We start from the raw sequence: 25258 nt of genomic DNA on the forward strand, positions 1-25258 counted from the left end.
AATTAGAATATTTAGCTTTTAAAAACCTTAATTTTTAATGAAAACTAATAAATAAGCAGTTATGAACTGTCTTTTACATTAGCATTTTGTAGATTGGTAAATATAAATGCTATTTATGATTTTTAAAAATATGTTTTTATTAGAAAAATTTTCTCTGTGGTACCAAACATATTCACTAATAGTCCTAAATATCTTCTCTTTCTCTGTAAAAAAAAGGCTATGTGCCATAATTAATGTTTCAATATCTTGTATTTGTTAGGTTTGTGGAAGGAGGAATGTATGAGGCCAAATTGGTATAGCAAGAAATTTACTGAGGGATCTGAGAGAGATGGGCTGAGCTAAAAATAGTGTCAGCCCCAATTACAAGGAGAAGTTACAAGGAGAAGTCTTAAATAGGGTCATGGTGGAAATCTGTAGTGAGGGTCCATGGCGGGAACTTGTGGCAAGAACAGTGAGAGGAAGGTTACACAATTTGGGGAAGAGGTAGAGGGTTGAGTCCCACGACCATGTAATTGTAGCATGGGTAATTATAGGGGAAAGGAAAAATGATATAATGTGAGAAGACATTTGGGGTCAGAGTCTCACGACCAGGTAAGTGCAGCAATGGGAACTGACACACAGTGGGCAGTTACTCTTTATAGATGGTTGTTTCCCATCGACCATTGTCTCTTGCTGTCCATATCAAAGAGCTGCATTCCAAGGGAGGGGACTTCTTCCATTCTCCTGGGAAGCTATTAATATTATTCAGAAATGATCTAGGTATTTAATAAACATCTGTCATTTAACTCAGCAAATCTCTAAAGTTTCCAGTTACCAAAACTTGAGAAAAACTATTTTTAAGTAGGCATAGTATAAAACATAATTATTCTTAAAGAGTTCACCTAAAGGCTCGTACCCCATTTGTATCTACTTAATTCACTTGTTCCCAGCAATTATGTTTAGATTACCCATGAAATTTCATAAGACACTTGACCAGGTCAGCATTTATCCCAAGCTATTTTTCTTGCTGATAAATTTTATAACAGAGATACTATGACCTTACTTGACTTTTAGTAAATCTAGGTACAACAAAAGACATGTGTGTATTAATTAAACCAATAAATTTAATCTTTAATATTGAATATTGACTTAATATTGAATATTTCCCGGATCACATGAACCTGAAATTGATTTGGATTAGTTTTTATTACATTTAGAAATATTTAATTTACAGAGTTCCTGTTGTGCCTCAGCAGGTTCCGAATCTGACTAGTATCCATGAGGATGTGGGTTCAATCCTTGGCCTTGCTCAGTGGGTTAAGGATCCGGCATTGCAGCAAGCTGTGGCATAGGTTGCAGAAGGAGCTTGGATCTGGTATTGCTGTGGCTGTGGCTTTGGTCTGCAGCCTAAGCTCTGATTCAGCCCTTAGCCTGGGAATTTCCATATGCTCTAGGTGTGGCCCTTAAAAAAAAAGAGAGAGAAGAAAAATATTTAATTTATAAGCACTTACTTTTTTTTTTTTTGGCTGTGCCTGTGACATATGGAAGTTCCCAGGCCAGGGATAGGACCTGTGTCATAGCTGTAACCAGAGCCACAGCAGTGACAATGCAGGATCTTTAACCTGCTGAGCCACCAGGAAACTATAGCACTTACTTTTAAGTCAGTTAAATAGAGCTCTTTTACAAATTAATTTTGAGAATGGCATCCGGAGCTAGAAACATATCTCTAACAGACACACAAACACATAAACAGACATAACTAAATATTGCTACTTCATTTTAAAACTTAATCATGATCAGGTATTTTAACATAAAACTTGCTAGCTTTTTTTTTTTTTTTTTTTTTTTTTTTGTCTTTTTTTGCCATTTCTTGGGCTGCTCCCGCAGCATATGGAGGTTCCCAGGCTAGGGGTCTAATCGGAGCTGTAGCTGCCAGCCTATGCCAGAGCCACAGCAACGCAGGATCCCAGCCGAGTCTGCGACCTACACCACAGCTCATGGCAACGCTGGATTGTTAACCCACTGAGCAAGGGCAGGGATTGAACCCTCAACCTCATGGTTCCTAGTCGGATTTGTTAACCACTGTGCCACGACGGGAACTCCAAAACTTGCTAGCTTTTAAACAACAGTGGGAATGAGTTAATCTCTTTTCTCATATGGCTTTTTACTATTTGCAGAGAGACTTGAAAGATTTGTTTGTCCTTGGTAAATTCTTAAGGAGGCTATGAATTAGATTTTGGGTGAGGGAGCCTTTTTAGCAGTTGGAGTTTAAAAAAGCCTCTTCTCCCCTCTTTTTAGTTTTTATTTTGGTTTCCTGTTCTGATTGAGCTAATTAGGATCAGTCTTAGGTCATTGTGGGCTCTATTTACGTTTCTGATTTGTAGACATTTGCAAGGTAAAGACAGTTGCTTTTAATTCCCGCAGAACTGGGTTGTCATCCAAGTGATATCAAAAGATTGATTTGTCTGGAGTTCCCGTTGTGGCTAAGGGGAAACGAATCTGACTAGGAATCATGAGGTTGCAGGTTCGATCCCTGGCCTCGCTCACTGGGTTAAGGATCTGGCATTGCTGTGAGCTGTGGTGTAGGTTGGAGATGTGGCTTGGATCCTGTGTTGCCGTGACTGTGGTGCAGACCTGCAGCTGTAGCTCTGTTTAGACCCCTAGCCTAGGAACCTCCATATGCCATGGGTGTGGGCCTAAAAAGCAAAAAAAAAAAAAAAAAAAAAAGAAAAAGCAAAAAATTGATTTGTCCGAATACACTTAAAAAATTTGCTTCTCTATATCAGCAAGAAATTTTCCAAATAAACTGGAAATCAATTTTTTTTTTTTTTAATGTTCTAGAATTTTAGGATTCAATGTATCATGCCTTTGAAAGTTTGTACAGGGCATTCAACAAAGGCCCTCTTTCTGAGTATACAAGTCAAACTCAGACTAATTTACTCTAGGGGTAAATTATTGGTTTTATTAACCCCTGAATATTAGATCCCAGTTTTTACTGGATATTATGTGGACTCAGGTAACCCTATTGGTTTCCTTTAGTATATTTAATTAATATTTTCTGAAGGTTGGATTTATATGCCCTAGTATTATTTATGTAAAACCTGGCAGGGGAAGCATTTCCCAGTGAGATATAATGTCTGTCCCACAATATAATCAGGCAGAAGAGCTGTAACATCTTACATAAAGTTCATCCAAATATACCAATTTTTAATAAACTCTTGCCTCAAGTCTATCCACTCTCATGCCTCTAATTTTAGCCTCCATTAAGATCCCATCAACAAATCTTGGTCTTATAAGGAGTACCAGAAACTTTCCTTTTATTCCTTGCCATTTTATCTATTTGTATAAAAGGCTTTGAGGTTCCAAGTAAGGGGTTGAGCCAAGGTACCCAGCCCTTTTGGTCAATCTTTACCTTGACTAAGAGCCCCAAGCTATTACTGGTCAGGTATCTCAGTGCAATTTTCTCTTATCTCTAATTTTTTTTTTTTAAATAAAGTAAATGGAGTGGGCTTGTTTGGGGCTCTTTATTATTGGGGGGAACAATAGGGGGTTCCTTTGGGCCACCCAATCTTAGGTAGTATTGTGTTAAAACCTTTGCTTTAATCCCATCAATGTCTTTTATTTATCCTGTTTCGTAATAACCATCTAAAGATTTTCATCTTGCTGGGACAAGTCCCTGTAAAATTTTCACCTTCTTGGGAAGAAGTCACTTGACTTTCCCCTCAGCTTCTTCCATTCCCTTGTTAACCTAGTAAACATTGATTAGTCTAATGTTTTTATTAGCACCTGTAAGACCTATTGAGGAAAAGCCAAGGCCACAAATAAGGATTCCCAAGCCAGTTTTATTTGTTTGTTTAACTAAAGTTAGTTATATTTATTTGTATCTACCTTTTAATTTAGTCTTTTCATAGGTACCAATAAAACAGCTGATTATAATGAGAGCTCTCTAAAAATTTAGATAATTTAATAATCAGCTAAAACCTATTTAGAAGGTTTTCCAATTTAAAGGGTCAATCATCTGGCCATTGACGAATAGTATCTTAATAGTGACTCAAACCAGTAAGACAGAAGAAAGTGAAAAAAATGCAGCCTTCAAAAGATTCAGAAAGTTTCTCCCAAAAATAATCTAAGAAAATAAAGGTCTTTGTTGTACAAGTGGACACAATGAAAGTTGAGTTGGCAAAGACCCATTATGGGCTTAGACCCCTTATGAAAAATTTCCTGAAAACTGGCACAGCTAGGCAAAACAAACAAACAAAAAACCAAACTGCTTAGAATCCGTCTATTTGGAGTTCCCGTCGTGGCGCAGTGGTTAACCAATCCGACTAGGAGCCATGACGTTGCGGGTTCGGTCCCTGCCCTTGCTCAGTGTGCCGTGAGCTGTGGTGTAGGTCGCAGACGCGGCTCGGATCCCACGTTGCTGTGGCTCTGGTGTAGGCCAGTAGCTACAGCTCCGATTCGACCCCTAGCCTGGGAACCTCCATATGCCCAAAGAAATAGCAAAAAGACAAAAAAAAAAAAAAAAAAAGAATCCGTCTATTTGACTGGCTTCCAAATGTACACCATATTTGTACTCTCTGGATGGCAGAGACCAAACTCTCAAAACACAGAAAAAAAGTGCCTAAGAAAATTAGATAGAACATTTACATCTCAAAGGCACAGGGAGAAAAGTGCAAGCTCCTTCTAGAAGGACTTTTGTTCCTTTAAGGTCAGAATGCTGAGAAGATTTTTATTCTTTAATGCCTGCACCCATGGCCTATGGAAGTTCTGAGACTAGGGATTGAATTCAATCCCCAGCTGCGACCTAGCCAATGCTGGATCCTTTAACTCACTGTGCTGGGCCAGGGACTGAGCCTGCACCTCTGCAGTGATTTGAGCCACTGAAGTCAGATTTTTAACCCTCTGTACCATAATGAGAACTCACAGAGAATATATTTTATCAAGCTGGCTTTATCTAACTGCATACACCAAACCAGTTTTGGAATATCAAAAGAGCCCTATTTTGGCCATTTTCAAGGTGAGCTTTCCTTCTGTTTCCACTTAAGTACTTGCAAGTATAAGTTTCCTATGTATTATACATGAATCTGTCTGGGGTATTAGCTGGAGGCCAGTTTTCTGGTGCCTCTTGTTTAGGAATGATATTAAGTCAGCCTCCTACCTAATCACCCAGTCCAGACTCATTGTCTTTCAGCTGAGCAGATCCCACTGTCTTTCAGTCAAGCACCTTCAGTATCTTTCAACTGGGTAAATAGCCCTCAATGTCTTATCAGCTGAGGAGTCAAGTACCTTTTTATCCACCACTAAATAAAACTTAGGATCATCAGCCCACAATGGGAGATCCAAGAGTCAGGAGAGATTCACCCAACTGTCTGGACTCAGTGAGGAGACAGATGGGCACAAGAGGCCCTTGCTGGTACCAAGGCTCTGGTTCCTCGTAGAGTTCAGGTGAAGGAGAGATTTCTTTCTTTCTTTCTTTTTTTTTTTTTTTTTTTTTTTTGTCTTTTTACCATTTCTTGGGCCGCTCTCGCGGCATATGGAGGTTCCGAGGCTAGGGGTCGAATCGGAGCTGTAGCCACCGGCCTACGCCAGAGCCACAGCAACGCTGGAGCAAGGGCAGGGATCGAATCCGCAACCTTCTGGTTCCTAGTCAGATCCTTAACCACTGCGCCACGACGGGAACTTCGAAGGAGAGATTTCTGTTCTGGGTCCCTTCCTGGCAGCCAAAACTGCAGCTTGAAAGAAAAATGCACAACATAAAAGTTATGAGTTAACTTTTATTCAGGGACCTTACTGAGGACTTTAGCCCAGAAGACAGCCTCTCAGATATCTCTGAGGAACTGGGGTAAGGAGGAGGCAAGAGATGTGTGTGTGTGTGTGTGTGTGTGTGTGTTTTGCTGAGAAAAGACATACAGTTGAACATCAAAAGATTACTGCTAATCACAAAGAGCAGACGCCTTAAGTTAATGATTTTAGTGCTTTTCTGTGTATGGGAAGGTACAGGAATCTGGGATCATTGAAATTTTTCCTTAGATATGTATCTTAACTATCTAGGGGCTGTTATATTGAAAGCACAGAATGCTTCCTTTTTTCCTTCATCCTCTGTTCCCCTCAGGGCCCACTGTTGGTGGGCAACTGCATGGCTAATAGTTTAATCCTTGTAGAACTTGAATGGCGAACAACATTTTTTTCCTTTATACCATCATATCAAGGGCATATAACCAGTATGGTATTGATGCTGACTTTAATCATCTGTCTGAAATGGTATTTGTTAGTTTTCTCCACTGTAAAGTTACCACCACCCTCCTTTCATATTGTACTCTTTAGAAAGCATTTACTATGTGCAGGCCATACTTAAGGAGTGGCAATTTAAGTTCTATCATCTTGATTATGGAATAAGATAAAAGTGTTTTTGATAGAAAGAAAAGATTTGAAATTTGTAACTCTTCAAGAATCTATTAACCTTTTAAAATATTAGAAAAATGGATCCTATGAGCTGAATGGGACCTTTCTTCAGATAAGCAAAATTGGAGGAGCCATAGAGCTATGGGCTGATAGAGCTCACTGTTGGGGAGAGGGATTGTGGTGGTTCAAGTGCTGCATTTACAGGTTTCTGCCTCAAGGTGTTATATGTAGTAACCTGTAGTAATCCTGTTGAATAAAAACCTGTTATACTCCTTCCCTCCCCACTCCAGCTTTCTAATGGATTTTGTGATAGGAAGTATAGTGAAAACTCTACTTCTTTCCATGCGTTAAGTCGTGTGCATGTTATTTAATTTCAGCCGAGTAAAATGGTATGCACATTTATGTTTGGGAGGAAGAAGTTTTACCCTATCCTTCTAGGTTCTTCTGGCTGGTCTAAGAATTAAATTGACATGAGACAGATGAACAGGAAAAAATTAAACAAAAATTTAATAATGTATAACATGGGAGAGATTCTGAAGAACTGAGTAACTGGCCAAAGCCCTCACCTTAAATACCATCCTCAGCTAAAGATGAAAGAGGATATTGAGGTTGGAGAGTCAGTTCTGAGAGGTTATCAGGAATAGCACAGTAAATGGGTATGGTTGTCATGTGGATTTAAGTTGTTTTTTCCACTGGTAAATTTGTAGGAATTTGGTCATTCTCTTATTCCTGGTTCATTGAGGGAGACTCCTTTACAGATAGAGATTTCCCTTGCAAATGTAAATGTTCTTAGAAAAGGGTAACTCCTGTTTGATTTTCTGAGTTGCCCCCGTGTCTTCTGTTTCTTAGAAAATAACTAGTTATAAATAAATAATACCCAGAATCACCAAAGCAATCCTGAGAAACAAAAACCAAGCAGGAGGCATAACTCTCCCAGACTTCAAGAAATACTACAAAGCCACAGTCATCAAAACAGTGTGGTACTGGTATCAAAACAGACAGACAGACCAATGGAACAGAATAGAGAATCCGGAAATAAACCCTGACACCTATGGTCAATTAATCTTTGACAAGGGAGGCAAGAACATAAAATGGGAAAAGGAAAGTCTATTCAGCAAGCATTGCTGGGAAACCTGGACAGCTGCATGCAAAGCAATGAAACTAGAACACACCCTCACACCATGCACAAAAATAAACTCAAAATGGCTGAAAGACTTAAATATACGACAGGACACCATCAAACTCCTAGAAGAAAACATAGGCAAAACACTCTCTGACATCAACATCATGAATATTTTCTCAGGTCAGTCTCCCAAAGCAATAGAAACTAGAGCAAAAATAAACCCATGGGACCTCATCAAACTGAAAAGCTTTTGCACAGCAAAGGAAACCCAAAAGAAAACAAAAAGACAACTTACAGAATGGGAGAAAATAGTTTCAAATGATGCAACTGACAAGGGCTTGATCTCTAGAATATATAAGAAACTTATACAACTCAACAGCAAAAAAGCCAATCAATCAGTGGAAAAATGGGCAAAAGACCTGAATAGACATTTCTCCAAAGAAGATATACAGATGGCCAACAAACACATGAAAAAATGCTCAACATCGCTGATTATAAGAGAAATGCAAATCAAAACTACCATGAGATACCACCTCACACCAGTCAGAATGGCCATCATTCATAAATCCACAAATAACAAGTGCTAGAGGGGCTGTGGAGAAAAGGGAACCCTCCTGCACTGCTGGTGGGAATGTAAACTGGTACAGCCACTATGGAGAACAGTTTGGAGATACCTTAGAAATCTATACATAGAACGTCCATATGACCCTGCAATCCCACTCTTGGCCATCTATCCGGACAAAGCTCTCCTTAAAAGAGACACATGCACCCGCATGTTCATTGCAGCCCTATTCACAATAGCCAGGACATGGAAACAACCCAAATGTCCATCGACAGATGATTGGATTCAGAAGAAGTGGTATATATACACAATGGAATACTACTCAGCCATAAAAAAGGATGACATCATGCCATTTGCAGCAACATGGATGGAACTAGAGAATCTCATACTGAGTGAAATGAGCCAGAAAGACAAAGGCAAATACCATATGATATCACTTATAACTGGAATCTAATATCCAGCACAAATGAACATCTCCTCAGAAAAGAAAATCATGGACTTGGAGAAGAGACTTGTGGTTGCCTGATGGGAGGGGGAGGGAGTGGGAGGGATCCGGAGCTTGGGGTTATCAGACACAACCTAGAATAGATTTACAAGGAGATCCCGCTGAATAGCATTGAGAACTATGTCTAGATACTTATGTTGCAACAGAAGAAAGGGTGGGGGAAAAACTGTAATTGCAATGTATACATGTAAGGATAACCCGACCCCCTTGCTGTACAGTGGGAAAATAAAATAAATAAATAAATAAATAAATAATACACCAAAGAGGCGTATTTTGAGGTTGCAAATTCTGCCATGAAGTTTAATTCTTCTATGAAAGAATCCCATAGATGTTGAATTTTAGAGATTTTGTTATTGCTTTTGTCTGGGAACATTCGACTTTTGGTTTATGGGAGGTTTGTCTTAATGTTTTATATATGTTCTCATTCTGTGGCTGGGATGTCACATTACTTGTAGAACTACTTAGAGAAAAGATGATCACTATATTAAATCTGATAGTTGCTGAGTGGGGAAAAGTGCATTCTGAGTTGACAAAGGGATTTGAGAACCCTACTGTGACTGGTGTCCTCTTGTAAACAGCTTTCTTTGTGATAAAAGTCTAGCTTCTAGCCGTATGCAAATTGTATGGAATTTTAAGTCAGAGTATTCACTGAAAAAAAGATTTGTTCTAGGTGTGGGAAGAGATGTTGTTCACCTTGTAGTTTGATTTACATCTTTTTATTATTTTTCCTTCAAGTTCTCCAAGCAGCAAGTATCATTTGTAACATCTAAAAACACTTACCCACTTTCGTCTTCATTATAAAACATGAAGTTCTTAATGGGCTGATTAATACAGACAACACCCTCTGAGAGCAAGAGTGTTGCTTTCACTTTATGGAAACCCAGGGGGTGATGATAAAATGATCTGATTTGAGGCAATGGCTGAACCTGGGAGATTAGCTTTGGTTGTCTTGACAGGTCCATATCTAACTGAAAAGAAAAGTAGCTTCTTCTGTAGCTGGCGAACCTTACCTACTTTGCAGGAAATAACACTTTCAGGGAGAAATATTACTTTTGGACTGGAAAATGGGAAAGTATCACTTAGACATTGGACTGAGTAATGTATTGACATACCTTTAAAATTCTCATCCATCAATATGTATTTTTTCCCCAGTAATTTTCCCACCTTAATCTTTTTTCCCTCCTTAAATCCCAGATACTCCCCTTTTCTAATTAACTTTAGACCAGGATTTCTCAACCTGGACACTTTTGGCATTTGGGGCTAGATAATCCTCTATTGTTGTGGACACTCTCTTGTACATTAGATCTTTAGCAGCATCCCCGGCTTCTGTTCAACCCTCCTACTCCAAGTTGTGACAAAATTGTTTTCATACATTGCCAAAGATCCTTTGTGGAGCAAAATCACCCCTAGGTGTGGGAACCACTACTCTAAGGTTAGCAAAACAGCCTTCAGACCCCACTTTAGATGGTGATATGCAACTTGGCAGTGTCATGTATCACCACCAGCCTTTTTTTCTCCAGGTGCAAAATGGGGGATGTTATTTGTGTCCATTTATAGTGTTTCGGGATTCAGTTTAGAAGATAAAACACTGATGAATAACTTTGTATATCAAATTTTCTTGATACAGTGTTGAACAGTTTTAAAGTAATCCAAATCATATTTAGAAATACATCCCCCCGGGGGGGCGGAATTTAAACTGTCTTCAGTCAGTACTTAACTGTGTTCTTGTTATCATTTTACTTTTAGGAAAACTGCAAACTTTTCCCCACTTACCTCTTTGTATGGCCTTGTAGGGCTCTCCCAGCAGTTTTTGTCTGCAGCTCTTTGATTTCATAGTGGCTTTCCGAACTAGTGCTAGTGAGATTTGAACTAGTTATTTCCCTATAGAAAGATCTGGTGAGGATGATCTCAGGGAAGTCCCTTTACTACTTTCTCCTAAATTTGAACTTACAATAGGGAAAGGGAATACTTTCTTTTCAATCGGGGACCAACCAGCAAACAAGGACTTCCTCCACTCAGCCTCCTCTTAATTCAAAACTGGGAGCCAAGGAAAATACTGGTCTGGAAATACTTAAGGGAATAAATCTCTGCTGCTTTCTTTGAACATCTTATGTACTTCGTAGATAAGAGTATATGGTGTTTGCATGGGTGCCCTTACTTAAAAATGGAGTAAAGCAAAAGAAGAGCTGCAGGCATTGCTTGCCTCTGTCATCTTTTGGATTTCTGTATTTGTAACTCTCTTTCTGGGAGGTTGCATCTGCCCCGGGGCTGGGGGTAGGAATGGGACTGGGGAAGGGGTGGAGTGAGCTGCCTAGACTCTGTGACAGGTATTTTTGGGCTACATTTTTGCTCCTTCAATTCCTAATTAATTCATCCTTTACCTGCAGTTTTTGAAGATATCTGTTTACATCAATTAGTATGTTAAGTGCCTTGTTTTTAGTGATCTGAAAAAATAAGAAACTGTGGTAAGAACGTACCCATCGAAGTAGCACCTAGGTATCAGCTGTGTAATTGTGCTTTTCCCTTTGTGGGACCTCAGTTAGTTTGAAGACTCTCCCTTTTACAGCTGGTAGCTTTGAAACAGAGCAGGACCCTAAGTGATCTTCCCAGGTCAGAACTTGCCCCCACGCCCTCCCAGCAATGTCCTCTGCCTGCCTTTTGTCTATAGAAAAATGTTAATCAAAGAATAAATTTAATCAGAGAAGTGAGACAGTGCAGAAGCAAAGGAAAACAGTCAAATAAGGCTAGTAATAGTTTAGACATTAAAGTCAAGGACCTTTAGTTCTTTCTCAAGGGCTAAAGGTAATGTTCTGGGCCACATATAGTTTGAGCTGTTTCATAATGAAACCTTCACCAGGTGAAAGAGGTTAACTACGTGATGACCAGATTGTAGCTATGACATAATCTGCCACAATTCTGAGAACTGGCCTCAAAGAAATGGGAACAAACTGACCCTGGAACTAAAGATTAACTGTACTCCAAACAATCAAGATGACACTGATCAGATCACTGCATGACCAGTTTCAAGATGAATATCAAAGGTGGCTGTGCTGTTTCTGCATGTAGCCCCTTCCCTCTGCCTATTTAGCACTGGAACTCCCTTCAAAGCTCTTGCCTACTGATCATCAGTGGGGAGTTGGCCTCTGGACATGACTCTGCCTTCTTGCCCGGTTGCCAGCGTCCGGAATAAAGCATACTTTCCTTTCTACCAGTCTTGTCCTCGAGTATTATATTTCAAGTGGCAAGCAGCCAGACCTGAGTTTTGGTAACACTTATGGCTGTCTAAGGGAACAGAGGAGCATAAAGATTAAGCACTACAACTTTGGAGTTGGAAGGGTCTGCATTTAAATTAGGTTCTGCCCCTTACTAGCTTTGTCTCCCAACTTCTCTGTGCCTCATCTGTAAAACAGGTATAACAACACCTGTAATGGGAGTGGCTTAAAGAAATAATATCTTTTATCAGTCACTTAGTGCAATGAAATGTAGTTGCTGTCTTTCACTCTCACGTCCTGCTTTTTAACCCTTTGCCTTCTGAAGCCAGTTAATTACAAATGCTTTAGTTAGTCCAGAATTTTCAATAGAACATCTCCCATCACCTTCCCTCACTCTACCTACCTTTCTTTTTTTTTTTTTTTTTTTTCTTTTTACAAATGCACCTGCAGCATAAGGAAGTTCCCAGGCCAGGGGTTGAATCAGAGCTCCAGCTGAGGCCTCTGCAACGCCAGATCTGAGCTGCTTCTGCTACCCACACCATAGCTTGCCACAATGCTGGATCCTTAATCCACTGATGAGGCCAGGGATTGAACCTGCGTCTTCACAGAACAACCTTGGGTCCTTAAACCATTGAGCCACAGTGGGAACCCCATCTACCTAGCCTTTCTAAATCTCAACATCCCAAGTGTGTTCATGCCCCAGGGCCTTTGCACTTGCTATTCCCTGTACCTGGAGTGAGCTTCCCAAATATCCACGTGGTATACTCCTTTACTCCTTCAGGTCTGCATTCCTTTGTCACCTTCTCTGACCATCATGTATGAAAATAGGCCTTACCGACTATTCCTGATTTTTCCTATCCTCCTTACCAAGCTTATTTTTCTCTATGCCACTCAGCACTAATCAGCACATTTTTGTTTCTCTGTTGTCTGTCTTCTCGCACTAAAATACAAGCCTCCTAAGGACAGGGACTCTGTTAATTGCTGTATGCTCAGTGCATAGGACAATGCTTGACCTGTATTTGGTTCTCAATAAACATTTATTGAAGGCATAAATAATTCAATATTATTTTTTATGCGTGCTGAATTTTCCTTGAGTTTTTTTAAGAATAAATGTATACTGATTTTAAAAATACTTAAATATTATTTTTAGAGGTGACCATTCTTAGCCTTCACTGTTTTTATATTAAAATATGATTTCTTCTGAGGCTTTTTCCTTTTATACAGTTTTAATTTTAGAGATCTTTTAATTGTATCATTAACATTCTTGTCTGTAGGTCACTGTTGTGTGGTGGATTGGGAAAACAGGGAGAGACCTATGTTCTACTTTTATCAATTTTTTGTGACCTTCAGCTGATTGTCACAATCCTATTACTTTTTTCTTTTCTGAAAATACATGGTATGTTGAGGTGGATTTTCTTAATAACCTAAAGTGGTATCAAGAGAGGTTTTGTGGCTAAAAACCAGTGGGCCACTATGGGGAAAAATCTGCTAAATTAAAAAAAAATTCTTTGTTTACTCCAAAAGAATAGTATGCAATATTTAAACAACCAGAGTTGTGATCGTTTTTATTTTAACTATTCTGGTGATAATTTATTTGCCACACATGTTTGCCATGTGTATCTTCAAAGCTGTCCCCTAGGATGCTATTTTTATTTCTGCCCTGTTTGATAGTCACCTCTGACTCTGCACCTGGACTCCTTTGGGTTGATAAAGTACTCTAAGAACAGGAATATGTTATCCTTATCAGTCTGTAGCTCTCACATATTTTTTGTGTTTTAATTTCCGGCAAGGAACAGTAGCAGCAGTTTAAACAATTTTTAAAATAAACTTTGAGGAGTTCCCATCATGGCTTAGTCATTAACGAATCCAACTAGGAACTATGAGGTTGCTGGTTCGATCCCTGGCCTTGCTCAGTAGGTTAAGGATCCTGTGTTGCCGTGAGCTGTGGTGTAGCTCACAGATGCGGCTCAGATCCTGTGTTGCCGTGGCTCTGGCGTAGGCTGGTGGCTACAGCTCTGATTTGACCCTTAGCCTGGGAACCTCCATGTGCTGAGGAGGTGGCCCTAGAAAAGGCAAAAAAAAAAAAAAAAAGAAACTTTGATAAGATGGATTTTTTTAATGAGCTAGTTCATGAGTTCCATTTTTTCTTTTATTAAAAGACTGCATGTGATTTTAATTTTCTACTTGTTACTGTGTATAAAGCCTGTTCAGAGAGTGTTTGACTTTGCCATGACAGGTTCCACAATTTATTTGAGAAAACATAGACCTGCAAATAAGTCTTTTCAATGTGGGATTGATGAGATTGACTAAATGTTTACTAATATTCATAAAGCACTTTTTCCCCCCTTTAATGTTGAGAGAAAAGGCAAAAATATTTACCAGATTATTTATCATACCTACCTAGATCATCTCAGACGTTGGTGGTTTTTATCTGAGGTTTATCCGTTTTAGGGCCAAATAACTTTTTCTGAATATGAACATAAAACCTTTGAAGGACATCTTGCACTTGGAGCAAAGCAAAATTTAAGCAAATGGATTTTATATCTTTCAGGGCTGGGAAGGTAGTAATACTAAATTTCTGTCAAATTGGAGAACACTGTCCAATTTAAGACTGCCAGTCCATGGCCATTCACATGAGGAATATTTAAAGCAGAACCATCAACATTTTCTAAGTTTTATGTACTTTAGCAAATGATTCAAACTCTTTGTTCCCATGAGCCAAGGAGTTCTTGTGTTGATGTGATGAAACTTGGCACAGCACAGTCCTCCAGTAGAGCAGTGCCTGGCTATTTGTGCTGAGGTAACTTGTTCTCTCCCGAATTTACTCAGGGGACTTCTGAAGTGTTTTTTGCTTTGTTTTGTTTTTTGTTTTTCCTTTCCAAACAATGTCCCCTGCTTCTAGTGCATTTCTCTTTTAGTGTTCCCCCTCCCCACCAGTGCCTCAGCCAGAGGCACTAATAATTTAACTCTCTGTAGTGTATGGAAACTTGAGGACTTACGTTATATACAGATTAGAACGTTTCATAGATTCACATTGCTCAGTTCTCATTGGCTCTGTGCCACACATAGTTTGCACTAATATAGTCATTTCCAGCTCTCCTTCAAGTTTCTTACTTTCAGCTACTGTCTAATCTGGGCTAGAGCTATTTCTATCCATTGCCCTGGTCACTGGGAAAGCAAGCCGCAGCTCCCCTCCCATCCTTAGCTTCAGAAATGCTTTCCTTGTCCCTTCACAGAAGGTATCTTGGTGCTCCATGATGTTCTACCAGCGTCCTATTCTGGGAGTTAGGACGGTGTCCCCTACCAGATGGCATCGCCTAGGATGTCTTGTCCTCTTCCCTGAACTGATTCCTTACATTGGAAAGGCTCATCTTTATCTTTTTGGTTCCATCATGTTTTGGAAAGCTGTAGTTTTCTCACAATTCTGCCCTTATGGTTTTGCCCTACTTTCTCTTATCCTGGGGCCCCAACCTCACCCCAGGTGTTACTAACACAGACCCTGGGACTCTTTAAACAATAGAAATTGGTAAGAGGCCAGGTGAGAAATTCAGGTAACTAGGGCTTATGCTGCAGCATGAGGGAGTGAAAAGCAGAAACAGGTGTCCTTACTTGATCCTGAGAGGAGCTGCTTGGGTCCTTAAAAGGGATAACAGCAGGGGCAGGTCCGTGGATTGGTTGGTTAGGAGGTGTGGTTTCGGTGGCCTGCCTGCCCCTTGGTGGTGCTGTGTGCAGGGATCATGCTCAGTACTCTGCTTTTGCTCTCAGCACCTCAGAAATGGCAATTGGTTTTTGGCCTTTTTGTATCTTATTGTTGATATTTTCCCAGCTGCTCTTGTGTGTGGTTATTTTCAGTCCCTTATAGTTTATTTGTATTCTGTTGTTCATGGAGATGTTTGTCCAGGTGCAAGCTCTCCAGAAGAGGGTCCCAGGGACCAGCCTATCTCACAGGTGTTCTCTGGGGTCTGTGGTCATGCTTGGTCATGTGATTAGGAGAGACAGATGCAGTCATCATGTGACCAGGCTGGGGCACACCACCCATCTGAGCAAGTGACTAGGAATCTATAAGCCAGAATTCAGAAATGAGGTTGAAAGATGCTGATGTGATCCTGTACAGGTGAGCAGTCCACGCTGTGTTTGAAGTCTTTCATTTTAAAAGATTGGCAACTGGGTCTTGGGAAAAGCGTGAATGTTTCCTGAGCCCTGTTCTTGTTCAGTCCTCAGTATTCCTGGGGAAGGACAAGTGAGTGGCAGGTGCCTTTAGGAAAACATACATATGGATGTAAACATGTGCACTACTCATACCACTGGTGTGGTTGTACAAGCCCTTTGGAGGTAGAACCCCGATTCTGTTAAAGAGTATGGCAAAATCCTCCCATGGATTAGCTGCAAGACTCCTAGTTTCCATTAAGCCCTAACAGGTAAAAATGGAAGAAATAGGGCTGGTCAGCTGGTCTGGCTGCAGCATTAAAGTGAAACCTGGGGATAACTTAACACTTGAGTGTAAAATATGCATAGGGGAAATTTAGGGTGCTCTCAGAAGTAACCCCTGAGTAGTAGAAAGAGGCGTGTTTGTCATTTTTTTCCCCCAGTAGGCTGTCAAATATATCAGTCGTCCATTTTCCTTCTACCCTATGTGGTGTCATTAATTTAGGCCTCTCTCCTTGGCAGGACCATCCCCATTTCAGCATCTGATGATTTGTTTAATCAAAGTTACATTCTCTTTGAATAGCAGCTTCATACATTAAGAACTTGTGATGTATTTTAAAGAAACCTCTGGTGATTTTTGCACAAATATCAATTTCTCTGTCAATAAGAAAATTAAAATAGTACTTCAGGTGTGTTTAGATAGGACTTAAAGTGTTCGTGTTATTGATACATTCTAAAGTATAATACATCCTAATGTGCTTTATGGCTTCATTAAGGTGACTGTTTTCTTCCTTGCTGAAAAGAGACTCTTCCAAGGATTTTATTGCTATTATTTCTTTATTTAAGCTGTTTAATTGCAATTAAAGTGCATGGCAGTTGATGGATAGAGAGCAGTTCTTCAAATTGTTTTGAGTCTTCACACTCAAAGCTATTTTTCCTTCTCTGCCTTTAGAGATATTTTACAAGTTTAGGTAATATTTAATCTTTAAAAAATATTTAAGAGACTTAGTGTAGAGATTATTAAATGTATTTTAACTTTAAACAGCCTCTTCCTTGTGAAAGCAAGGACCATTGTTACTGTGTAATTTCCAAGCTTTCGGAGATTCTAATTTCTTGCAGTTCAACAACTTCTCTTTGGAAATCAGAATGCCTGAGAGAATCCCATTTCCATATCTAAAATTAGAAATGACATGCAAAGATTACAGGCATTTTACCAGACATGGTAATGATATGTTTTCTTTTTGTTAAAACCTGAAGGAAAAAAAATCAAGCAGTTAGCATTTTGCTAGATAAACTGTCTGTCTTTGGACAATACTTCTGTCCATTTGTTTGATTTGGGAATCAGTTGTAGCCATGTGTCTGTGTTGTGTTCCTTACCACTGCCCAGTTTTGCATTTAGGATTGTTTTCCCTAATGAAATCCATAAGACCATACAAATGTTCTCACTTGCTAATTTTCTTTTTTTTTTTTTTTTTTTTTTTTTTTTTTTTTTTTTTTTTTTATAGAATTTTAACGCTTTTTTTTTTTTTTTTTTTTTTTTTTTTGTCTTTTGTCTTTTTTGTTGTTGTTTTGTTGTTGTTGTTGTTGCTATTTCTTGGGCCGCTCCCGCAGCATATGGAGGTTCCCAGGCTAGGGGTTGAATCGGAGCTGTAGCCACTGGCCTACGCCAGAACCACAGCAACGCGGGATCCGAGCCGCGTCTGCAACCTACACCACAGCTCACGGCAACGCCAGATCGTTAACCCACTGAGCAAGGGCAGGGACCGAACCCGCAACCTCATGGTTCCTAGTCGGATTCGTTAACCACTGCGCCACAACGGGAACTCCCTAATTTTCTTTATAGACAACTGTGTTTGTGAAATATACCTTTGGAAATTCAAGCCAAGTGCCTTTTTATAGATTTTTTTGAGAATTTTCTATGAGTGCTCTATTTACCATGCGTGGAGCTTCGCCTGGTGACTTTACATGGGTACTAACTTAGAGTGCTGTTTGCAGTTGGCCCTTATAGAATTTGACAGCTAATCGTCCTGCATAAGGGATCTGCCTCTCCCCTTACATTTGGGAAATTAACCTTGGGGAGGAGGTCGAGGTGGAGCCCAAATGGAGGAAGCAAAATCCTCTCTGGGGACTGGGTGACCTTCTCCTGGCATCTGGGTTTTCCACTCCCTCCTATCAGACTCCTGCTTGGACAGCTGGCTGTATTCCCAGCCTACAGAGGATCACTGCCCAGGGCCTAGAGCCCCAGCCCAGCCTGGCGGATCATCTGTGATTTTTGATTACCACCTCTGTACTCCAGCTGCATAGTAATTCAGATTGACTATAATTTACATCACCTTGAATCCTAATAAGTGTGGTCTTTACCTGCATCTTAATATCGATCAGATTCTTTTTTTTCTCCCTAAGGTGAAAAGTAAGAAGATCCTGTATTGAATCTGGAAAATGAAAAAGTAGGGGGGTAATTTCAGAACAGTGGCACCTTGACTAGCATTACTATGGGGGAAAGCTTTATACAATTGGGTTTATCAGATTGCTGTCTGCAATACTGCAGTTCAGTTTTACATTTAAGGTGTAATTGAATCTAAATTGGATACTGCTGTCTTCACCCCTTTACAATCCTTTAAGTAATTTTCTATAATGTAGTGAAAAGGTGTGGCCCATACCTAGAGCGCTCTGGGCAGTATCTGGCTTGCAGACGTGTTTATTTCTTCTGCTCTGTCTTAAAACCTGTGAATTTCACATTAAGGACCAGATTTTTGGCATCTTTTGAGAATCTGGAAGATGTGTCAATATTTAGCCTTTATTCTCTCAATGGCTGGAGCTAGGAAGCAACAGCCACCCCCCACCCTCCACCCTGCTTTGGGTTGGGCAGTCCACCACACCAGCTGTTGCCATACACTCAGACTACTTTGTCCATTTACGTTACCAGTTTGGGTCCTCTTGGAAGCCTGGAAACACCTCCAGCCTCATTCCTCTTGTATTCACATCCATGCTCTGCCTCACTGGTAAAAAAAAAAACAACACGCAGAGCTCTAAGGAAGGAGCCACTCTCCAACTTCTGGGCCTTTGCACATTCTGGTCCCTCTTCCTGAGATGCCCTTCCCTACCTTCTCCTGGCCTACCCAGCTTGATCATGGTGTTGGAGAAGCCACCTTTGACACCACTCCCACTGCTGGGCCTCTTCACTGCTCTCTGCTCCATGGTAACTGTGGAGTTAAGTCTTTTTCCCCTTAGACTGGATTAGTCTTGAGGGCAGGGTTTGTCCTACACTTTTCCTTTTAATCAGTAACTCACAATTCTTGGGACATAGTAAACTTGTAATACATTACTTTTAATTGATATGTTTAATATTATCTAGGGCAGGGGTTCTCTCCCAGAGCTACATATTAGAATCACCTGGAGAGCTCTAAAGACTGCCCACATGCCAGCCTGGATATGAATACAAGAGGGGTCAGTTACATTTGAATCTTTGGGGGTGGGGCCCAGGAACAAGTAGTTTTTAAATCACCTCAGGTGATCCAGTGTGCAGCCAACAGTTGGGAGAAGCTGGTCTAATTCATGAGACAAAGGTAATCAAAAGAAAAGCAATCTGCCATGATTTTAGTTTTAGATTGGAGCATATCGTGATGACTTTAGGCAAGTCCACCTGCAACAAACATTTTTCTTTAACTTTAGTAGCACATAAGTGTTTAAACAAATAGGAGCCTATCTTCAAAAAATCAGTTTCTCTTCCAACAGTGGAGTACTTCTGCAGACTATAATAGTGACAAATAGCTAATCAGCATTATCACTGCAGTACATTAACAGCTTTTTATAATTTGGGTAGTTTATGTTGTGTAGCCATGTGCCATTTTCCACCTTGCTGCATTTTGATGTAAAATTCAGGTGGATTATATTTCAGTCACCATATAAATTAGCTTAGGTATTTGTTGAATTTCTGACACCAACTGCTTCTCTTTTCTGCATATTCTAAATTGTTTTATATTGGGAAATCTAGTTGGAAAATAGATAGAAACAAAATATTAGCTGGTGTCATGTGGAAAACATACTTGAAATAAACCCATTTTAACTTGGTGAAAGCTGTCACCAGCTATATTGCCTGATAATGAAATGATCAGTCCTGAGCTCATAATTAGTTTGGAGAGGGCTCAGGGAAAAAAAGAAAAGAAAAAAGAAAATAATGAAAGAATTGAGGAAAGATTTATGAATTGGGATGTTTTTATTTTGGAGACAAAAAGACTGAGGGGAAAAAATTTCTGTATGGACACTTTTTTGTGGATAGTAACTTATTTCCACTGATAATGAAGTAGTAGGCATTTGCTTTAAAGTTAAAGGAGTTTTAGAGATTTATGTCTAAAGAATCATTTCCTGTTTATAAAGACTTTTAGGTAGTGATATTTTTTCTTTGTCTTTTTTTTTTTTTTTTTTTTTAAGGGCCTGTACCTGAGCATGTAAAAGTTCCCAGGCTAGGGGTCAAATCCGAGCTGCAGCTGCTGGCCTATACCACAGCCACAGCAACACTGGATCCGTAACCCACTGAGCAGGGCAAGGGATCAAATCCACATCCTCATGGGTACTAGTCAGGTTTGTTACCAATGAGTCATGAAGGGAACTCCTAGATAGTGGTATTAACTGTGTGGTTTCTTTTCCAGGGGAACTTTATGAGGAAGATTGACTACTGCCTGTCTGACCAGATAATTTCTTGAGATTTCTTTTATCTCTCTGATCAAAAAATCTCTTCTAATTAATCTTTTGTTTCTGAAGCAAATGGTGTTTTTCTAACTGCTCATTTATCTCACTGAGAAAGCTGATATATCTAGATTGAATCCAGCCATAGTCCCTTATCCTTAGTGTAGGATTTTAGATGTTCTAACACTTTGCTGCTTGTTCACTTCTTTTTCCTCCTTTGGGCTGAGGCTAGAAGGGAAAGACCTGGTTGTTTCCCTGTCCACTCACTGGGATTCTCCTCCTTGTGGGAGGAATGAGGGGATGCTGGGCTTCTGGAGGGATGCAAGAATCTGTTAGCAGGATAGAGCCAGGTTAGTGGGGCTTCCTGAGCTTTGACCTCGCCTTCCAACCTGACCCTTGACCTCGGCTGGCTTATTTTCAGACCAGTAGCTATGGCATCACTTGACCCGATGAGAGAGGTAGCCGGCTCAGAGGGGCCAGACCCAAAGCTCTGCCCAACCTAGCTGTCACTTTCAGGTACCTGAGGATAGCTGGGATGTAATTACAAGCCTTGAGACAGTGACTTCCATCACAGAGCAGAGAAGGGGACTGATTAATCATCTGGTCAGCCTAGTGAACTCAGTTGGATCGCTCTTCCATCAGAGTCTAGTGAGTCAGGGGTTGAATTTTGAAATCCTATCCTTCCCTTCCTCTAAGATTTATAGAGTAGCTGCTTCTTTCTGGAGAGAAGAGAAAGGTTACCAGTGAGGACATTTTACCTTCTGGACACCTTTCCTTTCTGCTCACCACATGTGCTGCCAGCTTCCTTGCCTTCCACCTCATATGATCTAGGACTGGCTTCACATGTTTGATTGGATGGCTTGGGTAAGAAGTGTGGCAGTAGCTCGCAGAAGGGTGAGATTGCTGGCAGCAAGGGCAGGGGAGGGAGGCCAGCTGCTAATGTTGGCATGCCTGGCACCAGTGTTCTCTCAGAATCTGCTCCCGAGGCCCAGGTCTGCCAGCATGGGGTTGGTGTTTGGAAATATAAAATTCTGACCTAATTCTGGCAAAATACTTTTTTTTTCCTGCCTTAGCTTTCTTAGATTTTGTTCTTTTGATTGTGGAGATTTGGCCTTCTATGAAGGTCATTGACATGAAGAAATGGAAGGAAAAGTTGATGGTATTTGCCATGGTCCTACGGTAAAAACTTGCCAGTCCTATGTCATACTTATGTCATACCTTTCCCTACTAGCTTTTCTTCCCCACATTGAGTTTCTCACCTGAAGGCTCAAGTTTTATTCCTGAACCAATCTGGAGCCAAGACAGACAGTATTGAAACAGCTTCAGCCTCTTAGTGGAAGGAGTCCATATTCCCTTTCCAGACAGGGGTCACCCCCAGGACTCCCATAGTGCCAACTGGGTCCCAGCTCTCCCCACTTCCTACTTGGTACCCTAGTTTTGAACTTCATGTTGACAGTGCTGGGTTTTGGGAACTGACTTTGGAAAGATCAATGGTGCCAAGTATGACATCATTTGCAATTATGGCCCTTGCATCCTGGCTTGATCTTTCCACCTCCCCCATGGAATGGTAGAGTCCTGGCTTGGAGCCCCCTGCTTACCAATACACCTGGATGTATAGCTCCTGAAAGTTGTCTGTTCCATGCTCTGTTTTTTTTTTTATTTTTCTATGGGAGACAAAGCTTGATGAAATGTAAGGGCAGGCTTGGTAAAACCCAGTTCAAATGCCTGGCCTGGCACTTGTTGCTTGTGTGATCTTAGGTGTGTTTCTCTGAGCTTCAGTTCTTCATCTGTAAAACGGGGCTGCTTTTCCTATCTTACAAGTTAATGGTGATCATATGGTAGACTGTATGTAAAATGCCTAGCACACTTCCAAGCCCTTAGGAGCTGGGTGTCTTCATCATGACTGAGGTTGCCATGCCCTTGGTACACAAGGAAGCACTTTCCTTGTTTGCACCTTGTAATTGGCTTTTGCAGTTGGTCACTTTTTTTTCCAGTCTTATTTTAATCTGTGTTAGTAGCTCTTAGGCCAGGGTCTTTGTCCTGACTGTCCTGGATTTCCCAAGAGGGGATTATTCAACTGGACAAAAGGGGCAGAATTCAAGAAGGGAGCTACATTTATTGCTCTTACTCCTGTCTTAATTTGCTGGTTGTTCCTATGATCAAAATTGGCCTGTGTATGTTTACCTGTAGGACAGACTGTGGTTCTACATGCACCCTTATGAAATTAGGTACCAGCCTTTGGAATCTGGAGTCTTCTGGTTTCCAACTTGTTTAGCTCAGCAGTGAAAATAACATTTGTTGCTATTAAGTTGGTCCCCAGTGGCCATCTTCTGTTTCCACTCTGTAGCTACCAAGCAGCTGGGTATGAATCAGCAGTGTTGAAAATATTTCAACCAGAGACACTTGGACCTGGCGCTAATGTTGTGTTGCCCAGACCAAGACAGAGGTCAGCCAGCTGACAACTAACAGGACACATGGCTAGCGTATGCTCAAGGACAGTCTGAGAGCAAATCCCAGATACAAGTTTTAGTATCTAAAGAGAAAAGTAAGGTAATAAATTGTAGATTATTTTGCTTACATAGAGAAATCCGAATGTCATTTAAAATGCATCTCATTATGTGCTCTAGTGTTGATGAACTGGATCCAGTTTGCAACATCTATTAGGTTGACTTTATGATCATTGCAAGTTGCAGGGAGTGTTCAAAAGCCTGTTTTACAAGTGTCATAAAGCGAATGGAAAATATTTTCTATAATTCAAATAGCAGAACTCCAGAGGCCTTTGATCATATTGAAAGAGCCCATGGTCAGCTCAAATCTCCCTAGGTTTCTGTTCATTATGTTATGGCCCTTTGAAACTTTTAATTAGACTGCAGAAAAGCATTGATTTTCAGTGACAGATTAATGCCCAAGTTGGGATATGCAAAGGCATGGAAATAGAATGAGGAAATAAATGAAATAAATGTCAATAGCTTCTACAACTGTTCTAATGAAAGAGTCTAGGTAAGGAACTGCTTTATACTTTGCTTAAGAATGGAATATATAAGAAGTGACTAGATTGAGTACTAGATTGATCTTCTTCTAGCCTCCTTTTCTTACCCATCCTGAAATGGAAAGTGCCTTAGTAAATAAAGGGATTGAGTCAGTGATACAGTTCTCATACATCAGAATCACTGAGCTCTGCTTGGACCACGTCTTCTAACTGAGGGGTTGGCAGCCTGTGGCCTATGGCCAGTTTTGGTACAGCTTATAAACTAGGAATTTTTTTTTTTTCAATGTTTTTGAAGGGTCGTAAGAGAAAACAAAAATGAACATTCTACAGAAACTACATGGCTTACAAAACCTAAACTATTCACTGGCCCTTCACAGAAAAAGTTTGTCAACTTCTGTTTTACTGTATTATGAGCTTAAGATGTATGTCCTAAGCTGTATGCTCTGTGAGGTCAGCGCAGTGGATGCATGGAAAGGTGTGGGCTTCACAGATGGGCAGATATGTTCTGAATCCTGGCTGTGTGACTCTCTACCTGAGAACCTCAGGAGAGTTGTATCACTCTTCTAAGCCTCAGCTTCCTCAGGGTTGTTGTAACTTCACTCTTGCATTTAGTAGGATCATGGCAAACAACAGTTCCTGACCATCTCTAAAGCCCATGAAGCCCTATAAAAAGGTTATAACAGGCTTGTCTGCAAATGGGCAAACTGGACATGCCAGGCACTTGGGAGGCACTGGGAGGGCATCACCTTAATCCCAGAGCAGCCTCCCCTGGACTGTGGTATCAGTGTTGCTCCTCACAGGCCTTGACGAGGGCGCTTTTCCCTCAGCTCACTGCTTTGGTACCGTCCATGCTCTTCAGCTGCCTGAAGATGTTGGTATCTTTGAGCCTGAGCATTGGGCACTGATCGAAGTACATGTGAACATTTAAGCCTCTGATGGTGATTTGTTGCCCAAAACTGTTCTTTTTCCTTCTTCTCACCTCTTGCTTTTCCTTAAGGACAGTGTGTGCATGAATTGGGTCAAAAAGAATATCATTTTAACTGTCCCTTTCTTAAGTTGTCACTGTGATTTCCAAGTGACTTAAGGCAAGGGATTTAAACTGTTGTTCCTTTTTCTTTCTCTATAAAATGAAATAGGTAACACCTCTTCTTTATACCAAGAAGATTAAAAAATGTTGCATTCTGGGCTGAGTGTGCCTGGGTACCTTTCAATGGAGGCTGAAGTTATGGGTGTGGTTTTAGAAAAAGTCTTTATGTTTGTGATTGGGACTGAGAAGTTCTCTGATTGTGTAGTTATGCACTGCTTGATTTTTACAAGGACAGGTTTGATAGGATTATTCCTTTGGAGCCCTGCACTCCATCTGTGAGATTCTGAGAGGTGTAACCAAGAGGGTGTGCAAAGATCAGGCTGTTCTTTTCTTTTTTCTTTTCCTTTTTTTTTTTTTTTAGTTATTATCTTTAAAAATTTTTTATTATGATTGATTAACAATGTTTTGTCAATTTCTGTTGTACAGCAAAGTGACCCAGTCATACATATGTATAAGTACATTCTTTTTCTCATATTATCCTCCATCATGTTCCATTGCAAGTGATTAGATATATAGTTCCTTGTGCTAAATAGTAGGATCCCAGTGCCCATCCACTCCAAATGCAAG

At 40.3% G+C, this 25258-nt stretch overlaps 1 protein-coding gene and 2 long non-coding RNA genes across 4 annotated transcripts in view; 2 read left to right on the top strand and 1 right to left on the bottom strand.

The window, feature by feature from the left end:
• PPM1L (protein phosphatase, Mg2+/Mn2+ dependent 1L) overlaps positions 1-25258 on the top strand; it is a 336602-nt gene that overhangs the window by 62677 nt on the left and 248667 nt on the right. The gene's annotated exons all lie outside the window — the stretch shown is intronic.
• On the top strand, positions 7730-16125 carry LOC146397567 (uncharacterized). The gene is made up of 2 exons (XR_014822606.1): positions 7730-13712; positions 13755-16125. It is a non-coding gene; the product is annotated as an uncharacterized LOC146397567 (long non-coding RNA).
• On the bottom strand, positions 13809-20163 carry LOC146397568 (uncharacterized). Its single transcript, XR_014822604.1, has 2 exons — positions 17754-20163; positions 13809-17378 (listed from the first exon to the last, which is right to left on the bottom strand). It is a non-coding gene; the product is annotated as an uncharacterized LOC146397568 (long non-coding RNA).

Source organism: Sus scrofa, chromosome 13 (assembly GCF_054392235.1).
Source record: "Sus scrofa isolate SSC_HxYL_T2T_F1_AM1 chromosome 13, Sscrofa_HxYL_maternal_Yorkshire_Landrace_v2.0, whole genome shotgun sequence".
Taxonomy (NCBI): domain Eukaryota; kingdom Metazoa; phylum Chordata; class Mammalia; order Artiodactyla; family Suidae; genus Sus; species Sus scrofa.